Consider the following 27415-nt stretch of genomic DNA (forward strand, 5'->3'; position numbering starts at 1 on the left):
TCAGATTCCTGCTCCAGCCTGGAGGACAAATGTTGTGCACGTTGTGTCGTGTTTTTAAAACGCTGGTGTTAGACACACTCGTTTTTCTGTTTAATTTGGGTTTTCTCCGATTAACTATTGAATGTAAGTACACATTAAAGTTTTAGTAATTTATGTAAAATTAAAGCAGTGAAAAATGCATTTCTGTAAAGTGCTTCTTGAGAAATAATTATAAGATTTAAGTGAAATTGCTATTCTATACTAAGTTATCATCAGTAATAAGGAATGCAAGATTATTACATTAAAATTAAAAATATCTCATAGAATAGATACTAAAAGGTGAATCAGGGGGCCAGTGAGATGGATCATTGGGTAAGGGCACTTACTGCCACCTGAGTCCTACTTCCGGAGTGCGCACGGTAGAAGGAGGCGTCAACTCCTGCAAGTTGTCTTCTGACCTCTCACATTTATGTTCACATGTGTAAGCACACATATGCATATAAAATATTTTAATAATCAAATAAAGGCCTTAATTGAACAGTTGGTACAAAATAAGTCAAGCCATTCATTCAAATGGGGTTTTTTTTTTGAGCTTCACTTCTAAACACTTAACATTTATGTCTTTAGCTGTTGGCTGTCTCCAACAAGTACAGACCAGTTGACCTCCAAACTAGGACTCCAACAATCTGTTTTCCCTCTAGCCACGACATCTCAAGATTGAGAACTACTGAGTCTTGTGATTCTAGCCCCCCTAATGCCAGCGTTCACGAAGGGCTCTTGCCAACTTGCTCTGACTCACGTGGGGATAATAGGTTCTAAGGCGAAGTTGCCGTAGATATTTGGAATCTTTAATCCTCTCCTCTCTTTCTCCCTCTCCTGCCCCATCTCTTTTTTTTCTCATTTTCTCTGTTTTCCTTCTTCTTTCTTTCTAGTCTCCTTTCTTGTTCCTTCTTTCTTCCACTGCCTGCCTGTTATGCGCTTCTCATATGTGTGGCAATTCAATTTGCGGTAGACTTCTATGAGTGGAAGAATCATAGCCACGTTTGCCATCCTTCCCAGTGCTTAATAACAAATGGCCTCCAACTACACAGCTCTAGAAAGCACATGCTTTCTCTCCTATAACTCAGGAGGTGTTAGAAGATTCTCTAGTTTTGGGGTTTTGTGATCCTCTATCTGATCCTAGAGGACCTCATTCTTTGTGGGACCCAGATTCTGGAGCCCTCTTCCTGATATTCTTTAGTTTCACACTCCCCCCCCAAAGCCAGCACTGCAGCATCCCCAAAGGTCTTTCTTGTTGAGAACACAGCACCCTCTCCCTTCCATGTCACAATTCCCTCTACTTACCTCTTGGGATGCTTTGATCCTCTTTAGGATCCACCAGGATAACCGGGGTTAACGTCTCTTTAATATTCTTCACCTAGACACACCTATAAAATTCCCTTTCCTGCAGAAGCTCACATTAAAATTTCCAAGTAATAGATCTTGGATGTATTTGAGGGGTCAGTTTTCAATCTCTTCAGCTTCCTAGAGTTATCTTTGGAAACATACTGGTTCTCTCTAAATTTCAGTTTTCTAGTATTTCTTTAGGACTTGAGAGAGAGATTGTGAAGCGCTTACCACAGTGCATGGTAAAGAGGGAGGGCGCTTTAAACTAAGATGATTTAAGTGCTAATAAATACTGTCTATGATGAGGCCTAATCGTCGTAAAGAGCATCTAATTTTCATCTCCCATTAACCTTTATGGTACTGTGGTAGAAGCTCCATCCTTTACCAAACTTCTGTTCAAGGTCAGGCATCTCCTAAGCTGATCAGTACAAAGGCTGATTCTAGGGATTCCTTTTAGAAGTGTTGATCCCACTCTCCTTAGAAGACACCCTCCTTACCATGCTTCTGCTGCGTCACAGCAGAATGTGATACATACTTCATCTACCTTTTTTTTTCTTCCGGAGACAGGGTTTCTCTGTAGCTTTGGAGCCTGTCCTGGAACTAGCTCTTGTAGACCAGGCTGGCCTCGAACTCACAGAGCTCCACCTGCCTCTGCCTCCCGAGTGCTGGGATTAAAGGTGTGCGCCACCACCGCCCAGCTATTCCATCTGTCTTATAAGTGACAGACAATTATTTCTTCTACGTCTGGAAGCTGTGGTTCTGAGATCATGGTGCTGGTGTGGTTGGCACTGGTAAGTGTCCTCTTTTATTTGTTGACTTTTTTTGTAGCCACACGTAATAGGGAAAGGCCGAGAAGGCTCTCAGAGATTGTTTATAAAAGGCACCAATTCCAATCCACGAATCCACGGTCATGCCAGCTAATCACCTTGCTAGGGCCCTATCTCCTGACCATCACTTTGGTGGTTACAAATTCAACACACAAATTCTGGTGGCTCAGTCCATTCTAGTGATGGATGTAAGTTCTTTCCTGTATACACCTGAAAGGTCTACACCTGCCAACTTCTTCCTTTCTGCAGGCTGTTGAGTTCCTGAGCTGACATGCTTTATGATAGTTCTGGGCCTGGAAAACGATGGGAATGTGAGGATGCCAGGGACTCAGCTTTATCTTCTGTGTTCAGTAATGATATGCGGTTCTCCACATGTTGGGAAAGCCTGACTGTAGATGTGATTCGGACAGCATCACAATGTACTTTTTGTGTGATGCATTCCAGTTGGGGCTCAGGTTAAGGCAGAAAGGAATTTTTCAACTTTACCTTGGTCTCCTTGCCAAGTGGTCACATAAGCAGAGGCCCAAGCATCCTCCCAGGAGCCAACACACAGCAACAGTTCAAGGCAGTATTGACCAACAGTCAGAGTTCAACGTAGAAATAACAAGGAGGGGAAAGAGAATTGGGGAACTTGTCACTGGGTATTGTGACCACTTAAGTGACCAGATGCCTTCTTGTCTCCTCTCAGAAGCTTAGATGGAGTTCCAAAGACCACCAGTCCCTTCCTCCTTTTAAATAATTACACTTGCAACAAGTAGCATTCTGTAAATGCAAAGGGGTGACGTCTGAATAAGATACAAGATAACCTTAACCTCAAGTGACGCATGCTCTAAGAGTGAGCAGAGAGGTCTGTGAAGAGCTTTTGCTTGGTGAAGGGTAACATTTGATAGACATTATCTGAGTCGTTTAGAAAAATGGTGTAGTAATTCCAGGTGTAAATTTCACTGAAAAAAAGCGTTCAGTCGAAGCCACAAAAGTATTAATTTTATTATTATGTTGATAGCGTTCTTTTACTATTATGTGGATCCCCATGATGGAACTTTGAGTGATATACTTCTCTCCACTCCGCAGATGGGAAAGATCAAATGCTATGAAGTCTAAAACAAAAGGATAGTCTGGTGCAGACTAGACAGAGGCCTGCAGGACTGTGAGTTTGCGCCCACGCAATGCTGCACGTTGCCCATCATGAAGCTGTTTCATGGCAGGGGTCTTTCTGTTCCCCCCAATTAAGCAAATGTTAATGACGTTGCACTGCCACATATACTAAACCACCTGGAGCGTCAAAGGGCAGACGGAAGCACATAAGAACCTAATTAGCTAATTCCGAAGGTGTCAATGACAACCCCAAGTTTGAAGTTAGATTCTACTAAGGTTATAGGAAAATTCCACTTCTCTTCTGGATACTATAAGAAATTTACACTACGGAATATGACTTATCCTGTATTATTGATCTGCCCTACCACCTAAATTCTACACTAGAGCGATAACAGCAGAAAAAGGAGGCTTGGGCATGGTGGCCACACAGTTGGAGTTCTAAGCACTCAGAAGGCAGAATGGTTAACACAAGTTCAAAGACAGAGCGATTTACATCATGCGGCAAAAACTAAGAGGGGGTAACTTTATGCTGATCCTATTTGATCATTTAAGGCAGGCATCTTATCTGGAGCTAATAATATTAGGCTATTCAAGAGCTCAGAGTTGGGTAGCATAAGCATGCCACGAAGAACAAATGGCTCTCTTCATGGGTTTAGTGATGCTCATGTAAGCCACCTTAAGCACCTAACTGTTTCATTTTTTTTTTTTTTTCAAATGCTGTAAATGATCTGATCCCTTCTGGTCTAAAATTTCCAAAACTTCCATCACTGTATTTGGTTGGGTGATGTGTCTAGCTTATTTAAAAACAATACACTGGCAAATGAACATAACTCCTTTGCTGGCAGGCCTGTTAATTGTTTCTTTCCAGGGAAACCACCAAGGATCTTCTTTGTGACAGAATTTATTCTCAAGGGAATTTGAATTTCATTTAGTAATGAAGGCTTGCTGTTTGGGTGCAGGAGCACACTGCAGAGCATGGAGTTATTGGGTTCTTACCCTCTCCAGTGGACAGGCCATTATAGGAGTATTCAGCTCATATGGTGTAACCCAATCCAGTAGATCCATTTTCATGACATATATTCATGCTATAGATGCTTTTTCTCCAGAGATCCTTTCCTAACACAAAGGGTTGAACCCAACTTATAAAATGAAGTTGAATACGCTGCATAACAATGGCAGAGTCATTATTGTCCCACATGGAATGCCCTGCGGGGCCTCTGGACAGACTGTGAAGGGGAGTACAAATAAAAAGCAAAAGAATGTTAATGTTTTAATTAGTGCGTATTTTTAAGTTTAAACAAATATAAGTAGTTTTCAAACTTCAAACATGAGGGCCAAACACATTATAGCTATAATATTTTATGGAGTAAGTCAATCACCATGATGGTTTTTCTACTCTTTTGTAAGCTGGGCTGAAACAGACAATCGTCTGCCACTCCTCAAGAAGGCATCAAACTCTGGAGGGATGCGTTTGGCCGAAGCTTTCCTTTCTCCCATGCAGCCTTTTTTGCTGCCACAGATGCTATTGTCTTCGGCATTCAGTCTTTCTCCTAATTATGTCATCGGAAGTGCACGTGTTACCTAGTGGTTGGCTGCAGCACTTTCTTCCCAGGGAACTGAGGATCTCTTTGAGTACTTCATTTCATAAGTTTTGTATCCTTCTAGGCAGAGGATGTTGGGATTGTCTCCCATGTTGTTCTTGCTGAACAAAGTTTGTTTCTGTACGTTTTCTGAGTCTCCATCAACTATATAAACAAGCCCGACTCTATCAAAGCCATGGTAGAAGGGCCCTCATATTTAGAATTCACATCTTCTTGTCTTTTCAGACCTACAAAAAATATTTTCTTTTCTGTCTGAGTTCAACATGTTTCTGAGGGTTCTATTATGATCTCTCACTAAGAAGCTGATCAGCCCTATTTGGATTACATACTCAAGAATAAGCATGTAGTGACAGCTACCTCAAGGCTGCCCTTGTTAAGAAGCATTGCCAAGGTAGCTAGTGTGGAAGGAAAGCCTGGCATTTCTGCTGTCATCTTCATCTGTTTCCTTTGCTTCCAGCCACTGGCTTATCTGTACACATAGGTGTGATAGTCAGTCTGGCCATCCTTTCCCACTTAAGGTATAAGGAACAGAGTCATTGTCCTAAACCTGAAGTTTGTTACCTTGTACTTCCGGAAGAGCCAGGTCTAGCAGGCAAGACAGATGTTACATGGGAAACAGACTGATCCTCTTAGATGACAATAGGTTAACAGTTCTTGATGAATTACAGGACCTGAGCTGAGACAATGATGGTGGGATCCGTGTTGACCAGGACTGCTTAAGTAACCATACCTCTTGTCCCCTGCCCCAACTCTTCCCATCTAAAAGCTTTATGAGCGCCCCAAAGATAGACTTGGGCTCATCAAGCTCCTTCGTGTGTCTCTCTTCCCAAATGAGCTGTTAAACTCTCCCTTCTCTACTGTTCACTGATCCTTTCCTTTAAGTTGGCAAGAGTACTTACTGAGCCGAGGCTCTTGGGGCTGCTGGAGGAGGGACTTTCCCCTAAAACTCTAATTCCCAGGAATGCGAAGGTTTTTTTTTTTTAACAAATCTTTTCTTTTTTAACTTTCTTTTTATTTATTCCTTGTGTCTTTCACATGATGCTCAATCACATTCATTTCCTGTCCCTGTGTATTCGCCCTCTGCCCTTTGCAGCAACCCTCCCTGACCCTCAATAAAATTTAAGAGGGAAAAGAAAAGAAAAAAAAAAGAATAAAAAAAATCTCATTCATGAATCATGAATGTAATGTGACACAGTGAATCACGCAGTAAACCCCTTTGTCCATATTTCTTTACTTGCAAGTGTTCATAGAAAGAGTCATTGGTCTGGTTCAAGGCCTCTGGTTTCTGCTGCACTATTGATGCTGGGCCTTCACTTCTCTTGCTTATCCTGCTGTTGCCGAGTGTTATGGAGATCCTGCAACTTTGAGTCTGCAGGACTGGTCCCTTCATGTGCCTTAGCAGATCCCAGATCGGGTGGACGCTGACACAAGACAATCCTATAACCTTAGCTCTGGGCTTGGGTAGTTGTAGGGTTGTTCAGTCCTCCAGCCACCAGGGTGAGCTCTCCTGCTTTGCTTTGTTGAGTTCACCCTTTGCCGCAATGAACTGGGGGTAGAACCAGCTTTCCTCCTTTCACATCCACAGGCTCCATCTCCCACACCTACACCTTCAGGGCCAGCTCTACTGCGCTGGCCAGGTGTGTTGTAGGGGCCACTCTTCTGAATGCTGCCGCAGATGAGGGGCAGGGCTAGCTCTTCCACTCTTATGACCTCAGGTGTTGACGGGCGCGAGTGGGGCGGGGAGGGTGAGAATGGGAGGGTGATCATCTCTCTCCTGCCTATGCCGCCACATGACAGGTGACTAATGGGGACAGCTCTCACATGCTAACAATATCGGGTCTGGCTAGCCCACACCTCTGCTAATGGGGTTGGCTCTATTATGCTGCCCAGGTGAGGTGCAGGACCTGCCCTCCTGAGTGTTGCAGCTGGTGGTAGGCAGGGGCAGCTCTTTTGACCTCAGGGCCAGCTCTCTCACCTGCCACAGGCATTGATACACAGGGCTTGGGGTGGCATGGAGGGGGAAGAAGGCATCTCTCCCCCAGCCAGGCTGCCTCATGACATGTGAGCAATGGGAGCTGCCCCTCCCCTCCCCGCTCCACCAACAGGATTGGCTCTATTGTGTTGCCCAGGTGGAGGGCCTGCTCTCCAGGTGGTGGCCAGCAGCAGAGTGAAGGGTGGGAATAAGAGGTCTTTCTACTTTACCATATTTTCCTATATTGTTCTCCTGGAAGAACTTGCTTACCTCACCGCCCAGTATGTGACTGGCTTCTTCTCGCCCCTCATACTTGGGCATTCATGGCAATCTTCCTTATTATAGCTGTGCTTTCTAACCACACCTTGTTCTTGACCTTCAGTGTGTTTTCAGTGACGTCAACACTCTATGGCTCATTGCCTTTCACTCCAAATTAACTCCCAATTCCCTAAAAATAAAATGCGTGACATTTCTTTTTTTCTTTTTAATTCACTGACATACTCTCTAGCGTCAGACTCAGTGACAGACACCTGGTAACACCAGAAAAAATGTTAGCATAATCGTGGCACAGGTACTGTACCATATGTAGGCACAGTTAAGAGACAAGCATAGGTCAGACTTGCCTGAATTAGACATGTAACTCCTGTGTGAATGGACTGGCTAAAGTGATTGTTTCTGTACTCAGGCTCTTCTTGGGTTAAATGTACGTTGTAATAGTGAGAACCGCATAGGGGTGGTTTTAATGATAAAATGTATTACATGTAACAGTCTGTGTATACTGGCACAAAGCAAAGACTATAAATTACCGATGATTAGTGTAGAGGAGGTATTTGGGCATTGCTGTCCATGTGGGCATAGCCAAGGTGAGTGACAGAGTGGTGAGGGATGTGGGCAGCCTAAGAGAGGCCAGCAGCAGGGGATGCGGAAGCCCAGAGGCTGTGTTCAAGCACAGTAAGCAGATGGAGGACAGTACCTACATCAAAAAGACAGACTGGGAAAATGAGAAATCTGTATTCTGCCTAAGCATGAGGTTCTCAGAGTGTGTGTAGGGTGTGTATTGGGGGGGGTGATGTTAATGACAGAGGACTCATTGTATGGTTTTGCTTTGGCTTGCCCCTGCAGGGAGCAAGCTGCTCTTGGTTTTGGCAGGGATTCACGAAACTGATATTTTGGAATTTGTTTTTCCCTTGGAAAAATCCCTGATTAGCCATCGCAAGCAGAGAAATGTGCAGGCAGGTTTGCAGACCCGTGGTTTGCAAATTGCTTATAATTCTCATATTACTGCCTGCCACTGAAATTCCTTGGCCTGACAGGATCAGAGCCACTGTCACCCTTTTACATTTAATTTCAATTTCCATGAAATAATGCCTTTCCTGCTCCATTCTGCCCAGCTCCATTCTTCGCCTCCCCCTTTCCATTTGTCTATGGCTTCTAAGATGCTCCTCTCAGTAATGTCACCTTCTGCTGTAATGCTTGTTACCTTTGCGTGTCTCAGAAATGCATTATCTTCATCTCAGGTCTTTGGTGTTACACTTCTGAGAGGCAGAATTAAAGTCAAAAACTGTACTGTTTAAGGGATGATTTCATACTGGCTAACAATTACTTTAGCTGACAGGTTTTTTTTTTCTTTAATGCTTACCTATAAATTTAGTTTAGAAATTCAGGGAAGACTAGAAAACCTATGACTCTCTCTTCTTTTTTGCCTTTCCCCCTCTAGCTCCCTACTTTTCTTTCCCTCTTTCTGATCCATGAATTTACAAGAAACCTGTAACATAAAAACGATAGACTTTTAAGGATATTTTTAGTCTATTTTCTGTGCATTTGACCAGTAGATTTACAGTTTGCTAATAATAATAGATGTCAGTATTTGGGGATGTAGCGCAGAAGATCATGAATTGAATGGACTTCAGCATGGGATTATTTCTGTTACCTAAGGTAAATTCTTAGTGCATAACCTTAGGCGTGGGGCTGGGCTTGCTTTTTGAGTTTACTAATTATGTACTTAGTGGCTACCCCTTTAAAAGTCTGAAACTACTTTAGATAAATCTCGTACTTGCTCTAAGTTGGTAATTCTTTACGCTCTTATGCAGTTGCAGTGAAGCTATACATTTTAGTATAATTTATTGCCTACATAATCATTCTGCTTCTGAATATGGAAATACCTCGTGCCTTTTGTTCTGGAAAACTGGGTCGGTTTTGCTCCCTGTTTCACTCTCACCTTTTACCACGGGCCACCACTTCTGCAATGTCATATCCTGATTGTTTCAATGAGATGCTTTAGTTTGTTAATTTATTTTCCCCAAAAACATGATGGTTACTATCTTTCTACAAACCACCACACTCCTTTTAGAAAAGGCACTCATTATTTTTATGTGACTTCTGATGCTGGATTCATGTGAAAATGTGTTAATGATAGTGAGATCATTTTCTCTCCTAAAATGTGATTACACAGGTGATCTCAGTAGAACATAAAAGAGTCTCTGAGTTTGGTTGCTTCCACAGTTAATGCTGGTATCTGACTTCTACCCTATATATTTCTGAGTGCTTTATACTTAGCAGGTTCCTGGTAAATGTTTTTGATATTATCAGTTTTATAACGTTCACTTTTATCCAAGCTCTTAGAAGATTTACATAGTTTTGAAATTGACATTTATAGAATGATCTGCCTCTCATGTTTTCTAAGGTGGTGTCATAGCTGGCAAAGTTGATAGCTGTGTGGATGTAGCCTGGCAACACTGTAAGTCCACCAGTATCTCTTTCCTTGCTGCATAAAAATCCTGTTTTTGTGTCTTGGCTTACAACCCTTTCTTCAATTATAGAAAAATCATTGCTGCTTCTTCTCAAGGACACATGCTTTGTTGCTCTGTTAGAAGTTTTATGACAATTATTAATTTACTTTTCAATTTTCTGCATTACAGATTCTACTCCAGTTCACCAAAACTGTTTGCAACTTTATTTCTTATCTCATGTGTTCTGTGGTTGAGACCCATTCCAGCAGAAATGCTCGTGAGATAACAAGATTCCATGTTATTGGCATTTCAGTGCCTCTGGAAAGGAATCACGCAGCAAAGCCAAAAACCTTCAACATCTGAGCAGTGGAGAGGGCCATGGAGAGAAGCCAGGTTGAGAGTGGTGGTGATTATTGCCTCTGTCGATCTATTGACTATTTATGTGATTTGTCCCTCTATTGATTCATTGGCTATTCTCGCGAGTATTGCCTCTGTCGATTCATTGACTATTCACGTGATTATTGCCTCTACTCATTCATATTCACTTAAAATCTTTAAACAGTATTTATGAGTTGCCTGTTATCTATCAAGCTTTATTCCTGGGACTTTGGTTTTCCTTTATCCCTGTTTAATTTCTTAAAAAGGAGATCTTATTTTACAGTTTAAGGATGCCTTTGGCTTCCTGGGACTGTAGTGTTTACACAACAACTCATTATAGTTAGAATGAACCACAGTTGTTGCTAATCAAAAGAGCAGCCATGCCAGGGGGCACTTCAGTAGGGAACTAGTGCCACCACCGCAGGACATTAGCTGTCATGTCGTTTCTTTTTGACCTTTCAGTTTGCTGGTGACCAGTCCAATATTCCCACTTGTTCTTATCAATTCCCAAACATGCTTATCTGAACTTGATGCTCTTTCTGCTTGCCTGTTCATGGCTTCCTGATCATGTGAGATATTTCCTTCACACACAACTCCACATGAATCTGAAAATAAATCCAAACCTACAGCCAACTTCTAACTTCTAACATGATTCATGTTAGAAATGTTTGAAACCTGATGGATACTTATATTCATCTTCTATAAACACATTATTTTTTCAGGACAATATGTATCACTTGAAAAACAAATAGACAGATGTATTGCAACATTAAGTTTCAGAAGAAGAATTATTAGCACACATCAAAGTTGTAGATGTCTTGGACAGTAGATGTTGATACTCATACATATTCAGGACTATGTTAGGCAGAAGAAACATGTACCCTCTCAGTCTTTTGGTATAGGGAATCAAACAATTTGACACTTCCAATTCATTAGCATATGGTCTGGTATCTAATGTTTTCTGCGATATTATGTTGCAGAAAAAGGAATCATTCATCTTGAGCTCTGTTAGATTTGGTCTGTGGACCACAATATTCTCTTATTTCTTTTCAAAGAATGGAACACATTGACATATATGTATGAAATAAATAAGCTAAATTAAGATTGCATGATGACCCTAGCACCAGTATATGTCTCAAACTGGTGGAATAACACAGAAATCATTAGAATTTTAAATCCAGTGAGGCCAAAGTCATGTTTCTTGAATTTAGTGTGCATTCAAGAGAAAAGAGTCACCCACGACTTTGTAAAAATGCATTTCTAAGTTTATGGAGGATTGAGTAGGGCCTACAATTATGCATTGTTATGAGGTTTGCAATTGATTCAGGCCTTGAAGGGCAGTTGACTATTGGTTAAATTTAGGATCCACTCTACCTCTTAGTGTGGACCCAGTATCCCCCACCCCATTCACTCCTTTTTTTCCAGACTTATCCTTTGTCCTAATGTAGCCTGCCTGTGAAACTTCATTCTTCTACTCCATCTCCATTCCGTAGGGATCCTGATTCTTGGTAGGGATCCTGATCATCCTAACTTCTCACAAGAGACCCTCTTAGCCTTTCTTTCTGGCCCATTACCATTTTTAATGCCAATATATGACTGGCAGAAGCATTCTTTACCAGGGGCCCCATACCATTGAATCCCTAGAAGACATTAGCAAACAAAGAACTTAACACCCACCCAGAAATGTCAAGGCCAAATATACATACTAAGAAATACTTTAAAAATCATCATAACTTCAGATACTTGACCACAGCATAAAAACACAGGGCATGAATAGTCATGATGTGGGATTTCCCTCTGTATGCTGTGATGAACACTAGTGAATAAAGAAACTGCCTTAGCCTATTGATAGGGCAGAACTTAGGTAGGTGGGGAAAACTAAACAGCATGCTTGGAGAATGGAGGCAGAGTCAGAGAAAAGCCATGTGGCCCTACCAGAGACAGACACCGAATCTTTGCCAGTAAGCCACAGACACATGGCAATACACAGATTAATAGAAATGAGTAAATTTATATGTAAGAGTTAGCCAATAAGAAGCTAGAGCTAATGGGTCAAGCAGTGATTTAATTAATATAGTTTCTGTGTGATTATTACAGGGCTGAGCAGCTGGGCACTAACAAGCAGCCTCTCCTCCAACAAATTGGCACCCACATGGACAACTAAATCCACATAAAACCTGAGAAAGTTTAAAAAGGAATTCTAGAAACACAAAAGAACAAAGTTAAGTATTACTTCTTGGTAGCCAGCATTTTGCTGGCAGCATGCAGCAGCTCCCTTAAGAGAGGTATTCCTGATTCAGTGGTAGCAGAAAAAAAAAAGCTGTGCAGTTTTAAAATGCCAGCTTCTGTGCTGTGGGCCATGTTGCTAACACAAACTCTAACTTTTTTGGGAAACTGAGCATTTGAAAAGGGTTTGTGAACAATATGCTATGGCTTGCTTGGTGGCAACATGGACTGGCTGTGTGCCTAGAGATGGGGCACTGTGCATGGCTTCCAAAGTGGGGAAGCAGCTCTGCCATGCTGGACTGAGTGGGGCAAGCAGGAAGTTCCATATGTACCCTAGTAATGCTGCAGCTAGAATTCATAAGAAGTGCTTAGCCTTTTAAGAAGAAGTTCTGGTCAGAAAATAGTTACAGATACACAATAAAGACAAATTCAGATGGAAAAGACCTTTAAATGGTCACAGTGTTGGATAATTGTACATAGGCTTGGGAGAGAGAAAAAAAGAATATAAACAGTTACAAAAAGAAGTATTTTTTTTTTTTAAATAGTAAAGTCTTTAAAGAGACAGTGTACAGACAGTCATAGATTAAAAGGAGTAAAGAAAAAGAAGCCACGTAAAGATGAAAATTCACAGAGTCTAGATTATGTATATTATTGAGGTTAATTGGCTTTTTGTCGTCTATGAAGGAGCTAAGTACAGAGAGACATTTCATTGTATGAGCTGCTAAGGTAAACCAGCATGTATATTAAAAGGTACTTTGATTCAGAATTTGGGTCTAAGGATATGCTGCTTTGGAAAAGAGGTTCTTCTTTTATTTTCACAGAGGATGAGAACCTTTGGATTGTTTTCAGGCTAATATGGTTCGATGGACCAAGACCCTCTGAAAGGTTGCCTTGGACACACCTCAAAAAATTACTTCACTCAATAAATAGCAGGAAGAAGTCTGAAGGAGAATTATGCCCAAATTCCCAAGTATTGTCTGTAAATGTTTGTTTAAATTTAAAGGGGTATATGCTATAGAAATTTGCATTGGTAAGGATCTTGGTTAATTGATACAAATTTAAAGTCAATTTTGTTATACTATGTATATATATTTCTGGTCTTGATTAAGGTGTGGTGTTTGCATAGTTCATTTAAAAATGTAATGTATAATTAAGAAATACAGGTAAATAGAGAGTCATTTATAATAGTCAAGCTTGTAATCATGTTAGTTAGATTTTCTAAATATACAGAGATATATTTCAGATGGATAGGGATTCTTCAAATCTTCAAAGACTACAGAACATGGCATTTAAAATGTTTTAAGAATTTAGGACTTTTCATGACAATGAAACACATATGCTCCTGGCAGCACCAATTACTTCAAGAGGAAGATGGGCATCGAAGAGGCTCCTTATGTAGTTTGATAGCCATTTGGGCAAGAAACTGCTCTTGCCTGGACTACTTGAACTGTTCATGCAGGACCCACAGAGAAATGACTGTTGAACTCACCTAAAGGTAAGATAGTCCTTTGGGGCTCCTACTTCATGAAAGAAGAAATAGACTCTGCAGACATTCTTCAGGACACAGAAGAAATTGACTGTCAAACTGCCAATATAGGCAGAACTGTTTTCAAAATTTCCAACTTCCTGGAAAAGTCTGCTGGATACTGTGGGCCTGTAGACTGAAGATGGATGCCCAATGGTACAAAAGAACTTTTGTGATTGTCCAGTTAGTGAGATGTCTCTGTCAATTCTAGAGTTTTGGGAGTTGCTTACAATGTGCTTCCTGTTTACTTAGGTAATATTGCACCCTTCTAGAGTCTTTGATAGAGCCCCAAAGGACTATCTCACCTTTTGGCAAGTAAACTTTGTTTTTTAGCATACAGATATTCCTTTCCAAGCCCTTTTAGGTTAGTAAACCATGTTGGCACCTATTTGTTGTATGGAGGGGGCCACTTGTTGGTTCTCAGTTACTTAGGCCTAAAATAATTACACAGAAACTGTATTAATTAAATCACTGCTTGGCCCATTAGCTCTAGCTTCTTATTGGCTAACTCTTTTTTTTTCTTATGAGAAAGTAATTTTATTAAATTATAAAAGTTTCCATTTCCGCCCCTCCTCCCAACACCCTCCCATTCCCCAACTCCCTCTCCTCCTCCCTCTCCATCCCTAAGAGCAGTCAGGGTTTCCTGCCCTGTGGGAAGTTCAAGTTCCTCCCCCCTCCCTCCAGGTCCAGGAAGGTGAGTGTCCAGACGGACTGGATTCCCAAAATTCAGTATATGCAGAGGAAACAAGTCCCAGTGTCATTGTCAATGGCTTTTCAGAAAGACTCCGGGCCGGCCACATTCAGAGAATCTGGCTACATTCAGAGAATCTGGTTGGATTGCATCCTCCTTCAGTCCCAGTCCAACTGGTCTTGGTAAACTCTCATTAGATCTGTCCCCTTGTATCAGTGGGTGATCGCATCCCTCGCAGTCCTTATTTCCTTTTTCATTTTCTTCATCCTTTTGCTCCTCATTTGGACCTTGGGGGGCTCAGTCCGGTGCTCCAATGTGGGTCTCCGTCTGTATCGCCATCCATCGTCGGATGAAGGTTTCCTCTGATCTTGCCTTCTTTGCTCACGTTCTCTTTCCTTCTGCTTCTCGTTTGGACCTAGGGAGTTAAGTCCAGTGTTCCAATGTGGGTCTCTGTCTCTATCTCCATCCATGACCAGATGAAGGTTCTACGGTGATAAGCAAAATATTCATCAGTATGGTTATGGGCCAAGGCCGTTTCAGGCACCCTCTCCTCTGTCCAGAGAACAATCTGGGGATCTCTCCTTGGATCTGGGATCCCATTTATAAACAAGTCTCCTGTAAATCCTAAAATGACTCCCTTAGTTGAAATATATTCTTCCCTGATCCCATATCCATCCTTCCTCTCTCCCCCACATCCCAGTCCACCGAGCTTTCCCCATTCCTCCCCTACTCCCTTCTCTCTACCCCTTTCCCCTTCTAACAACCCTCCCACCCACCCCATGCACCCGAGGTTACCTGGGACTCTTGTCTATTTCCAATCTCCAGGAGGATAGCTACATGATTTTCATCAGGTTCACCTCCTTATTTAGCTTATCTAGGATCACGAATAATAGGCTCAAAGACCTTTAATTATGGTTAGAATCCACTTATGAGTGAATACATACCATATTCCTCTTTTTGGTTCGGCTTACCTCACTCAGTAAAGCGCTTTCTATTTCCATCCATTTGCATGCAAAATTCAAGATGTCATTGTTTTTTACCGCTGAGTAAAACTCTAATGTGTATATGTTCCACACCTTTTTTAACCATTCTTCTATTGAGGGGCACCTAGGTTGTTTCCAGGTTCTGGCTATTACAAATAGTGCTGCTAAGAACATAGTTGAACAAATGCTTTTGTAGTATGTTAGGGCATCTCTTGGGTATATTCCCAAGAGTGGAATTGCTGGGTCCTGAGGGAGGTTGACTCCCAGTTTCCTGAGAAACCGCCACACTGATTTCCACAGTGGCTGCACAAGTTTGCATTCCCACCAGCAATGGATGAGTGTTCCCCTCATTCTACATCCTCTCCAGCATAGGCTATCATTGGTGTTTTTGAGTTTGGCTATTCTGACAGGTGTAAGATGATATCTCAAAGTTTTTTTGATTTGCATTTCCCTGATCGCTAAGGAGGTTGAGCATGACCTTAAGTGCCTTTTGGCCATTCGAAGTTCATCTGTTGTGAATTCTCTGTTCAGTTCAGTACCCCATTTTTAATTGGGTTAATTAGAGTTTTAGTGTCTAGTTTCTTGAGTTCTTTGTATATTTTGGAGATCAGACCTTTGTCTGATGAGGGGTTTGTGAAGATCTTCTCCCAGTCGGAAGGTAGCCTTTTTGTCTTACTGACAGTGTCCTTTGCTTTACAGAAGCTTCTCAGTTTCAGTAGGTCCCATTTATTCATTGTTTCTCTTATTGTCTGCGTTCCTGGGGTTCTGCTTAGGAAGTGGTCCCCTGTGCCTATATCTTGTAGGCTACTTCCCACTTTCTCTTCTATCAGGTTCAAAGTGATTGGATTAATGTTGATGTCTTTAATCCATCTGGACCTGAGTTTTGTGCATGGTGATAGATATGGATCTATTTTCATTCTTCTACAGGTTGACATCCAGTTATGCCAGCACCATTTGTTAAAGATGCTTTCCTTCTTCCATTGTATACCTTTAGCTCCCTTGTCGAATATCAGGTGTTCATAAGTTTGTGGGTTAATACCCTGGTCTTCTATACGATTCCATAGGTCGACTTCTCTGTTGTTATGCCAATACCAAGCTGTTTTCAATACTGTAGCTCTGTAATAGAGTTTGAAGTCAGGGATGGTAATGCTTTCATAAGTTCCTTTATTGTATAAGATTCTTTTGGCTATCCTGGGTTTTTTATTTTTCCATATAAACTTGATTATTGTTCTCTCAAGGTCTGTGAAGAAGTTTGATGGGATTTTGATGGGGATTGCATTGAATCTATAGATTGCTTTTGGTAGAATTGCCATTTTTACTATGTTGATTCTCCCAATCCAAGAGCAGGGGAGGTCTTTCCATTTTCCGGTATCTTCCTCAATTTCTTTCTTCAAGGACTTAAAGTTCTTGTCAAATAGGTCTTTCACTTCCTTGGTTAGAGTTACACCAAGATATTTTATGCTATTTGTGGCTATAATGAAAGGTTATATTTCTCTGATTTCCCTCTCTGCTTCTTTATCCTTTGTGTATAGGAGGGCAACTGATTTTTTGAGTTGATCTTGTATCCTGCCACATTACTAAAGGTGTTTATCAACTGTAGGAGTTCTTTGGTAGAGTTTTTGGGGTCGCTTATGTACACTATTATGTCATCTGCAAATAACGAAAGTTTAACTTCATCCTTTCCAATTCGAATCCCCTTGATCCCCTTATGTTGTCTTATTGCTATTGCTAGAACTTCAAGCACTATATTGAAGAAGTATGGTGAGAGTGGACAGCCTTGTCGTGTTCCTGATTTTAGTGGAATGGCTTTGAGTTTCTCTCCGTTCAATTTGATGTTAGCTGTCGGCTTGCTATATATTGCTTTTATTATATTTAGGTATGATCCTCGTATACCCAATCTCTCCAACACCTTTGTCATAAAAAGGAGTGTTGAATTTTGTCAAATGCTTTTTCAGCATCCAATGAAATGATCATATGGTTTTTTTCTTTCAGTTTATTTATATGATGGATTACATTGATAGATTTGCGTATGTTGAACCAGCCCTGCATCTCTGGGATGAAGCCCACTTGATCATAATAGATAATTTTTCTAATGTGTTCTTGGATTGGTTTTGCCAGTATTTTATTGAGTATTTTTGCGTCAATGTTCATGAGTGTGATTGGCCTGTAATTCTCTTTCTTGGTTGTGTCTTTGTGTGGTTTTGGTATCAGGGTAACTGTAGCTTCATAAAAAGAGTTTGGCAATGATTCTTCTGTTTCTATATTGTGAAATACATTAAGGAGTATAGGTATCAGTTCTTCTTGGAAGTTCTGGTAGAATTCTGCATTGAAACCATCTGGTCCTGGGCTTTTCTTGGTAGGGAGATTTTTGATAACAGCTTCTAATTCTTCATGACTGATGGGTCTATTTAGATTGTTCACCTGGTCTTGGTTTAACTTTGGTATATGGTACTTATTTAAAAAAATGTCCATTTCTTTAACATTTTCCAACTTTGTGGCATATAAACTTTCGTAGTAAGATCTAATGATTCTCTGAATTTCCTCTGTGTCTGTGGTTATGTCCCCCTTTTCATTTTTGATCTTATTAATTTGCATGTTCTCTCTCTGCCGTTTGATTAATTTGGATAGGGGTTTGTCAATCTTGTTGATTTTTTCCAAGAACCAGCGTTTTGATTCATTGATTCTTTGGATTGTTTTCTGTGTTTCTATTTTGTTGATTTCAGCCCTCATTTTGATTATTTCCAGTCTTCTAGACCTCCTGGATGAATCAGCTTCTTTTTTTTTCTAGAGCTTTCAAGTGTGCTGTTAAGTCTCCAATGTGTGCTTTCTCCGTTTTCTTTTCTTTTTTTTAAAAGTAATTTTATTAAATTATAAAAGTTTCCATTTCCGCCCCTCCTCCCAACACCCTCCCACTCCCCCCACTCCCTCTCCTCCTCCCTCTCCATCCCTAAGAGCAGTCAGGGTTTCCTGCCCTGTGGGAAGTTCAAGTTCCTCCCCCTCCCTCCAGGTCCAGGAAGATGAGTATCCAGACAGACTGGATCCCCAAAATTCAGTATATGCAGAGGAAACAAGTCCCAGGGCCATTGTCAATGGCTTTTCAGAAAGACTTCGGCCAGCCACATTCAGAGAATCTGGTTGGATTGCATCCTCCTTCAGTCCCAGTCCAACTGGTCTTGGTAAACTCTCATTAGATCTGTCCCCTTGTATCAGTGGGTGATCGCATCCCTCGCAGTCCTTATTTCCTTTTTCATTTTCTTCATCCTTTTGCTCCTCATTTGGACCTTGGGGGGCTCAGTCCGGTGCTCCAATGTGAGTCTCCGTCTGTATCGCCATCCATCATCGGATGAAGGTTTCCTCTGATCTTGCCTTCTTTGCTCACGTTCTCTTTCCTTCTGCTTCTCGTTTGGACCTAGGGAGTTAAGTCCAGTGTTCCAATGTGGGTCTCTGTCTCTATCTCCATCCATAGCCAGATGAAGATTCTGGGACTCTTGTCTATTTCCAATCTCCAGGAGGATAGCTACATGATTTTCATCAGGTTCACCTTCTTATTTAGCTTCTCTAGGATCACGAATAATTGGGCACTTAGTGCTATGAACTTTCCTCTTAGCACTGCTTTCATAGTGTCCCATAGGTTTGAGTATGTTGTGTCTTTATTTTCATTAAATTCAAGGAAGACTTTTATTTCTTTCTTTATTTCTTCCTTGACCCAAGGATGATTCAGTAGTTGACTGTTCAACTTCCATGAGTTTGTTGGTTTCCTGGGGGTAGCACTGTTGTTGAATTCTAACTTTAATCCATGGTAGTCTGACAAGACACAGGTGGTTACTAATATTTTTTTGTATCTGTGGAAATTTGCTTTGTTACCCAGTATGTGGTCAATTTTCGAGAAGGTTCCATGAGCTGCAGAAAAGAAGGTATATTCTTTCCTATTTGGGTGGAATGTTCTATAGATGTCTGTTAAGTCCATTTGATTCAATACCTCCAATAATTCTCTTATTTCTCTGTTAGGTTTCTGTCTAACTGACCTGTCCATTGGTGAGAGAGGAATGTTGAAGTCTCCTACTATTAGTGTCTGTGGTTTTATGACTGCTTTGAGTTCTAGAAATGTTTCTTTTACATAAGTAGGAGGCTTTATATTAGGGGCATAGATATTCAGGATTGAGACTTCCTCCTGATGAATTGTTCGTGTTATGAGTATAAAATGTCCGTCTCCATCTCTTCTGATTGATTTTAGTTTGAAGTCAATTTTGTTGGAAATTAGAATGGCCACACCTGCTTGTTTCTTAGGTCCGTTTGCTTGAAAAACCTTTTCCCAATCCTTTACTCTGAGTAGATGTCTGTCTTTGTGGTTGAGGTGTGTTTCTTGTAAACAGCAGAATGTTGGATCCTGTTTTCGTATCAAATCTCTTAGTATGTGCCTTTTTATAGGTGAATTGAGTCCATTAATATTAAGTGATATTAATGACCTGTGGTTGTTGACTCCGGTTTTTATTATTTTTGTTTGTTTGTTTAATAGAGTTTGTATGTGTCCCTTCTTTGAGTTAAGCTCGTGAAGGGTCGCTAGATGTCTGAGTTATTGTAGGCAGTGTTGGGAATGTTGGATTCCTTGGGTTGCGATTTTCCTTCTATTACTTTCTGTAAGGCTGGGTTTGTGGCTACGAATTGTTTAAATTTGTTTTTATCCTGGAATATTTTGTTTTCTTCATTGATAGTGAATTATAGCTTGGCTGGGTATAGTAGTCTGAGTTTGCATCCATGGTCTCTTAATTTCTGCAGTACCTCTATTCAGGACCTTCTGGCTTTCATGGTTTCCATAGAGAAGTCCGGTGTAAGTCTGATAGGTTTACCTTTATAAGTTACTTGACCTTTTTCCTTTGCAGCTCTTAATATTCTTTCTTTAATCTGTATGTTTTGTGTTTTGATTATTATATGGCGAGGGGATTTTTTTTTTGATCAAGTCTATTCAGTGTTCTGTATGCTTCTTGAACCTTCATAGGAATATCATTCTTTAGGTTGGGAAAGTTTTCTTCTATAATTTTGTTGAATATATTTTCTGGGCCTTTGATCTGCAGTTCTTCTCCTTCTTCAATCCCCATTATTCTTAGATTTGGTTTTTTTATTGTGTCCCAGATTTCTTGAATGTTTTGTGATGCGAATTTGTTGGATTTGGTGTTTTCTTTGATCAGAGCATTTATTTTCTCTATGGTATCTTCAGACTCTGCGATTCGTTCTTCCATCTCTTGTATCCTATTGGTTATGCTTGATTCTGTAGTCTCTGTTCGTTTACCTGGCTAGATTTTCCATAGCCAGCCAGCCCTCGTTTTGTGTTTTCTTCATTGCCTCCATTTCAGTTTTCAATTCTTGAACTGTTTCCATTACCTGTTTGATTGTTTTTTCTTGGTTTCCCAGTGTATCATTCACGGATTTACTCATTTCTTTGAACTTTTTGTTATACTTCTCATCCATTTCTTTACTCATTTCTTCAATCTTTTTGTTGTATATCTCATCCAGTTCTTTAAGGGAGTTATTCATATCCTGTTTAAGGGACTCTATTTCTTTCATAATGGCAATTTTTTCCACTTCTTCTGAATTAAGAGGTTCAGGTCCTTCTATTGTAGGGTCGTTGGTATCTGGTGTTTTCATGTTGTTTTTTAGATTGTTGGAGGAGTTCTTGCCTTGGCGTCTGCCCATCTCTTCCTTAAAATGATCTCTATTGGATCTTCTGGTACCAGGTCAGGTTCCCTTGTTGGGCAGGGAGTTCACTGATAGAATGCCTACCTTTCCTCAGGCAGTCTATTGAAACACAGGCACTCCCTCCTACTGGGTTGCACTCACAGCCCAGGCCCAGCGCGCAAGGGAGCAGCTCTGGGGAGATCTTGTGGCCCTAGGGGGAAGGGGGGAAGAGAGGAAGGTGTACCTGGATGAAGGCTGGGATGGGATTCGGGAGAGCTCTGCAGGGTGGAGCCACCACTGCAGGGTGACCAGAAAGTCAAGGGGGGTGGGAAAAGTCTGAATTCCTCCTAGCCGAAGCCTTCAGGCCAGGAGCAAACTCACCCCTTCTCCAATGGATGTCTGCTAGAAGTTCACTGTCTCTTGCTGGCCAGGAATGTGGCTGCGCTGACACTGGACCTGCCTGTCCTCAGGGAGGCTATCAAAGCACAGGAACTGCCCCTGCTGGGCTGAGTCCACAGCCCAGGCCCAGCGTGCAAGGGATCAGCTCTGGGGAGATCTTGTGGCCCCAGGGGGAAGGGGGGAAGAGAGGAAGGTGTACCTGGATGAAGGCTGGGATGGGATTCAGGAGAGCTCCGCAGGGTGGAGCCACCACTGCCGGGTGACCAGCTTGGCTAACTCTTACATATTAATTTAACCCATTTCTATTAATATGAGTATCACCACATGGCAGTGACTTACTAGCAAAGCTTTAGTGTCTTTCTCTGTCAGGAGGACTACATGCCTTCTTGACTCCACCCTTCTTTCTCCCAGCATTCAGTTTAGTCCCCCGCTATAGCTCTGCTATAGGTCCAAAGCAGTTCCTTTATTAACCAATGATATTCATAACATACAGAGAGTAATCCCACATCAGAACACCTCACTACCAAGGATAGACATCACCTCCTGAAAAAAAGATGGAAAAAGATGTTTGAAGCAAAGGAACCCCAAAAGCAATACATATCCAGTTTAAGAGCTGACAAAGTAGGCTTCAAACAAAAACCAATCAGAAGTGTAAAGAAGGACACTCCATACTCATTAAAGGAAAAATCTACCAAGAGGATATAACAGCTGTAAACATTTATTTAAGCAAGCACAAGAACACACAATTTCATAAAAGAAACACCACTACAGCTAAACTTACATATTGATCCCACACAGTGGGTAACTTCAATACTTTGCTGTTATCAATATCCAGGTCACCTAGACAAAAAGCAAACAGAGAATTTATAGAATTACATAATGTAATAAATCAAATGGACCTTGAAGGCATCTACAAAACCTTCCACCCAAATACAAAAGAACATATTTTCTTCTTATCAGCCCAGGGAACTTTTTCCAAAATTGATTACATACATGCCCACAAAACAAGTCCTTTTTAAAAAATAATTTATTTTTTAGATGATCTTTTCTCATTTTGCATACTTATTCCAGTTCCATTCCTTCTCTTCCTCCCTCTCCCACCACCTCCTCCTACCTCACTCCATGTCCACTCCTCCAAGAGGATAAAGCTTCCAATAGGAAGTCAACAAAGTCTGTCACATCACTTTGAGGCAGGACCAAGGCCCTCCCCCCTATATCTAGGGTGAGCAAGGTATCCCTGCAAAAAGAATGGGCAACAAAAGCTGGTTCAAGCACTAGGGATAAATCCTGGTCTCACTGCTAGTGGCTGCAAAGACTGCCCAACCACATAACTCTCACTCACATTCAGAGGGCCTAGTTTGGTCCTGTGCAGGTTCCCATAGAACCTCTCAGTCCAGAGTAAGCTCCCAATAGCTCAGGTTAGCTGTTTCTGTGGGTATCCCCATCATGATCTTGGTCCTTTTGCTCATATTGTCATTCTTCCCTCTCTTTGTCTGGTCTCTGGATGTTTGGACCAGTGCTTTGCTACAGATCTCTGCATCTGCTTCCATCAGTTGCTGGATGAAGGTTCTATGTTGATAATTAAGGTAGTCATCAGTCTTATTGCAGAGGAAGGTCAGTTCAGGCATTTTCTCCACTATTGATTAGAGTCTTAACTTGGGTCATCTTTGTGAATTCCTAGGACTTTCCCTGTTGCCAGGTTTCACACTAGCACCATAGCAACTTCCTCAATCAAGATATCCCTTTCCTTGGTCTCCTTCTCTGTCCTTCCCCCATCTTGACCATCCTTTTCTCTCACATTCTTCTCCTCCCTCCCTTTATTCTCTCCACCCCTCTTTCTGCCCTCTTTTCTCCCTTTCCCCACACTCCCAATTTTCTCAGGAGGTCTTTTTTATATCCTCTTCCCTGAGAGATTCATGCATGTCTCTCTTAGGGTTCTTCTTGTTCTCCAGCTTCTCTGGGGTCATGGACTATAGGGTGGCTATCCTTTTGTTTACATCTAATATCCACTTATGAGTGAGTATATACCATGTTTGTCTTTTTGGGTCTGAGTTACCTCACTCAGAATATCTTTTAAATGCCATCCATTTGCTACAACTCAACAGATATAATAAAACTGAAATAACATCCTGGATCATATCTGAACACCATAGATGAAGGTTGGATATCAAAAATAACAAAAAATATACAAATTCATATAAACTTAAAAACTCATTACTGAATAAAAATGGTTCAAGACAAAAATCAAGAAGAAAATTGAAAACATTTTAGAAGAGAATAAAAATCAAAACAACATTCCCAAACATGGAACAACATGGAGGTAGTTGGTTCTAAGAGGCAAGTTTATAGCATGAAGTGCTTATATAAAAAATTGGAGAGATCTCATATTAGTAGTTTAGTGAAATATTTGAAAGCTCTAAAGCAAGAAGGAATAATCATCTAAAAGAGTAGATTGTAAGATATTATCAAACTAAAGATGGAAATCAGACAAATAGAATCAAATAATACAACAAATCAGTGAAACCCAGAATTGATTCTTTGAGAAATCCTATGCCAAACTAACCAAAGATGGAGAAAGAAGATACAAGTTAATAAAATTACAGATGGGAAGTGGAACATTAAAATATCGAGGAATTTCAGATAATCATAAAGACAATTTAAAAATCTATACTTCACCAAACTTAAAAAAAACCTAAAATAAATGGATGAATTTTTTTATATATACTACCTATCAAAGTTAAACCAAGACCAGACAAGCAATTTAAAAGATTCATAATCCCCAGTAAAATAGAATAATTAATCAAATTCTTTCAGCTAAAAAAGTCAGGGCCAAAGAGATTCAGCACAGAATTCTACTAGGTCTTCAAAGAAGAATTAATGCTAATTCTCCACAAATTATTCATTGAAATAGAACTTGAAGGACATTTTCTAATTCTTTTTATGACATGACTATTACTATGATACAAAACAATCCTAAGACACAACAAAGAATTTTATAGGCCAATATCTTTAGGATTATAGATGTAAAGTTTTCAAAATATTACTTGCAAACTGAATTTAAAAAGACACTAAAAATTTATCTGATCAACTTGACTTCAACCCAGAGATACAGGGATGATTTAACATTTGTAAATCAATAAACATAATCTACTGTATAAACAACTGAAAGATGAAAGCCACATGGTCTTCTCATTAGACTTTTGACAAAATTCAGCATCCCTTTATGAACAAAGTGCTACATAGTCTTGGGATTCCAGGGACATACTTCAACATAATAAAGGCTGTTTACAGCAAGTCCACCATCAACCCAATGGAGAGAAACTCAAGACATATTCACTATCTGAGTAGATAAGCCATGGGACTAGGGGGAACCTAATAGCATTATTCTGTTACAGGAACATAGCAATGAATGATTCCTTCTGTTGGACCTGTAGATCAGTTGCCTTGGGTCAACCATCATCATAGAAGCTTCTTCTTGAAATAGATCAGAACTAACACAGAGACCCACAGCTGGATAATGTGAAAAGAGTGACAGACTTTGGAACTCTCAACCCTAAGCAGTATGTCTTCATCAAAGCCTCTTCCTTAAGGCTCAGTGATGTACACAGAAGAGGATGGAGGAAGATTCTAAAGATCCACAGGTGATGGATGACTCCCAGAAAACTCTGCCCTGCAAACCTAACAGAATGGATGTACATATAATCCCACACAGACTGTAGCAGCATGCACAGGCCTGAACAGGTTCAAGGTAGATAGGGTTCCAGCATTGAGAGAGGGGGAAGTGGATATGGGCTCCCACTCCTAACCCAGAAGTTATCTGCAATTGATAACTGCTTGAAATAGAAAAATCAGTTTGTCCAGTGGTGTAGCACTAGGTTTATTAGCCACGTGTCAGGTCAGGGCTCAGACACAAGAGTAGTTGGCTAATACAAATGAACTCAATAGGATATTTGTAGGTGTTTGGCCTTATTTTGTTTGGATGTTTTTGTTTTTTTAAGTCTTTTTCTTGCATCTTTTGACTTCTGTTTTTGTTGCATTGTTTTTTGTGTGTTTCTCTTTTTAAGAGAGAAAGGGAGGGAGGGAGGGAGGGAGAGAGAGAGAGAGAGAGAGAACATAAAGTTATGTAGGTGGGGAGGTGGAAGAATCTGAGAGGAAATAGGTTCCAAACTCCCAATCTGTAATTTGGAGAGTAATGAACTCTACAAAGCCCCAAAGTACTGCACAGCCCACATGTTTTATGGAAATGCAGAGACCTCTGGAATGGATGCAAGCAGGACTTATTCTGAGCCCAGTTTTCCTCCTCTTGGTGCCATGACAAGCACAAGTTCAATGTTTTGGTTCAGCTTCTAATTTTTGCCTATAAATTGACTACAAAAGTAAAATTCCGCTTCATAGGTTTGTCTTCATACTTACACGATAGTATTTTCTAAGAGTCTTGTGCTATGCAAACACCAGTTGAGTGAGGGCTGTGAGCTGGCTGCTCACCAGAGTACTTGTATGCTGCAGTTACCTCTCCTGTGTTCTCATTTATTTATGTGGTAGATATTCTGACTGAGAAACAGATACGTTTTTATTTTATACAGATATTATCTATGTATAGGTACTGGCTGTTAAATTTGTAGGTTAAAAACACCTTTTTTCCCATAAGAGACTAGCATCGTCATTGCTATTCCAGTATGGTTCTTGGAAAGAGGAAGTGATGGGAAGCTGTGCAGTAGCTGATATATGAGTCTGCTTCAAATATTTACTTAGGGTTCAGAAGCAGGTGCGAATGATATCTTCAGAGAATTGCTTAATAAAAACAGATCTGTTTGGTCAGAAGAGAATATGCTGTCCACACCATCGAGGGAACTAGCTCCCCTGCAGGCAGCTTGCATTTTAATTGATTTCTTGATGAACACTGACTGTACTAATTAAGTATTATACAAAACGCCCCATGGCATCTGATAAATGACAGGAAAGACATTAGAAGTTTAGTCAACACTTAGGAATTCTCCATCAGCAAACATTTATTGAATGCCCTCTGGATGAGAAAGAAATATGCTTGCATTTAGAACTTGTGTTAGTACCACAAATTATATTTTCGATACATTTTTTGCTGAATCTATTCTCTTTTCTGACATAAAATTCCATATTTATGGAGCTCTTTCTCTTTCTCTCTCTCACAGACACGTACGCACACATGCACACAACACGCCCTCAGGAAAGTGCATTTCAGAAATAAATCTTTGAGGAAAGAAGGAAGGAGATATTGATAAACATTTAGAATTTCTATTGTCTGGAAAACTTACTCTTAGTTAATACTTGTGACGAAATGATTGTAAAGAACTAAAGATGTCAGACACTGTGTTGAATAGCAAAGCTCGATAGTTTTCACTGTCTGCTTTTTAGACCCTCTGATCCTTTTCAACCTTGGCCCTGTTCATGCTTGTCATTCCTCTTCCAAGTTTAGAGAACTATTTGGATTTGTCATTATGGTTATGTTATACTAAGCATCTGTCTTTTGAAACATGGTAGATGGCCCTTCCTGTGGGCATTAGCTGTCTTTGCTGATGAGGCCCTATTTGGTGCTTTTACATTCATCGCTGGCTGGTGTAGACTTGGGTGAATACCAGGTTGGAGATCAGGGTCTATTTCACCTTAGAGCTTGTTTGTAATTCCTCCTTTCTCTCATATGTCTCTGGTGGCGGCATTCATTGCCACATTAGTTCAAAACAAGTAGGGGAAAACCAATGAGAATTTAGTAAATTTGAACTAGGGAATATTTATAGAAACCTGAAATTTATTTTTCAGAAGTGCATGGAACATATTGTATTTGACCTAATTTCTAGTATACCCATATACACATGAATATAGATATAAGCTAAAGAGAGATAATGAAAGGATCAGTTAAGTGGCTAATCAAAAATTTTCTAAATGTTTGTATTACGTCATATATATAATATAATTTT

The sequence above is a fragment of the Myodes glareolus genome, chromosome 2, assembly GCF_982192425.1.
Source record: "Myodes glareolus chromosome 2, mMyoGla1.1, whole genome shotgun sequence".
In the NCBI taxonomy this organism is placed as follows: Eukaryota; Metazoa; Chordata; class Mammalia; order Rodentia; family Cricetidae; genus Myodes; species Myodes glareolus.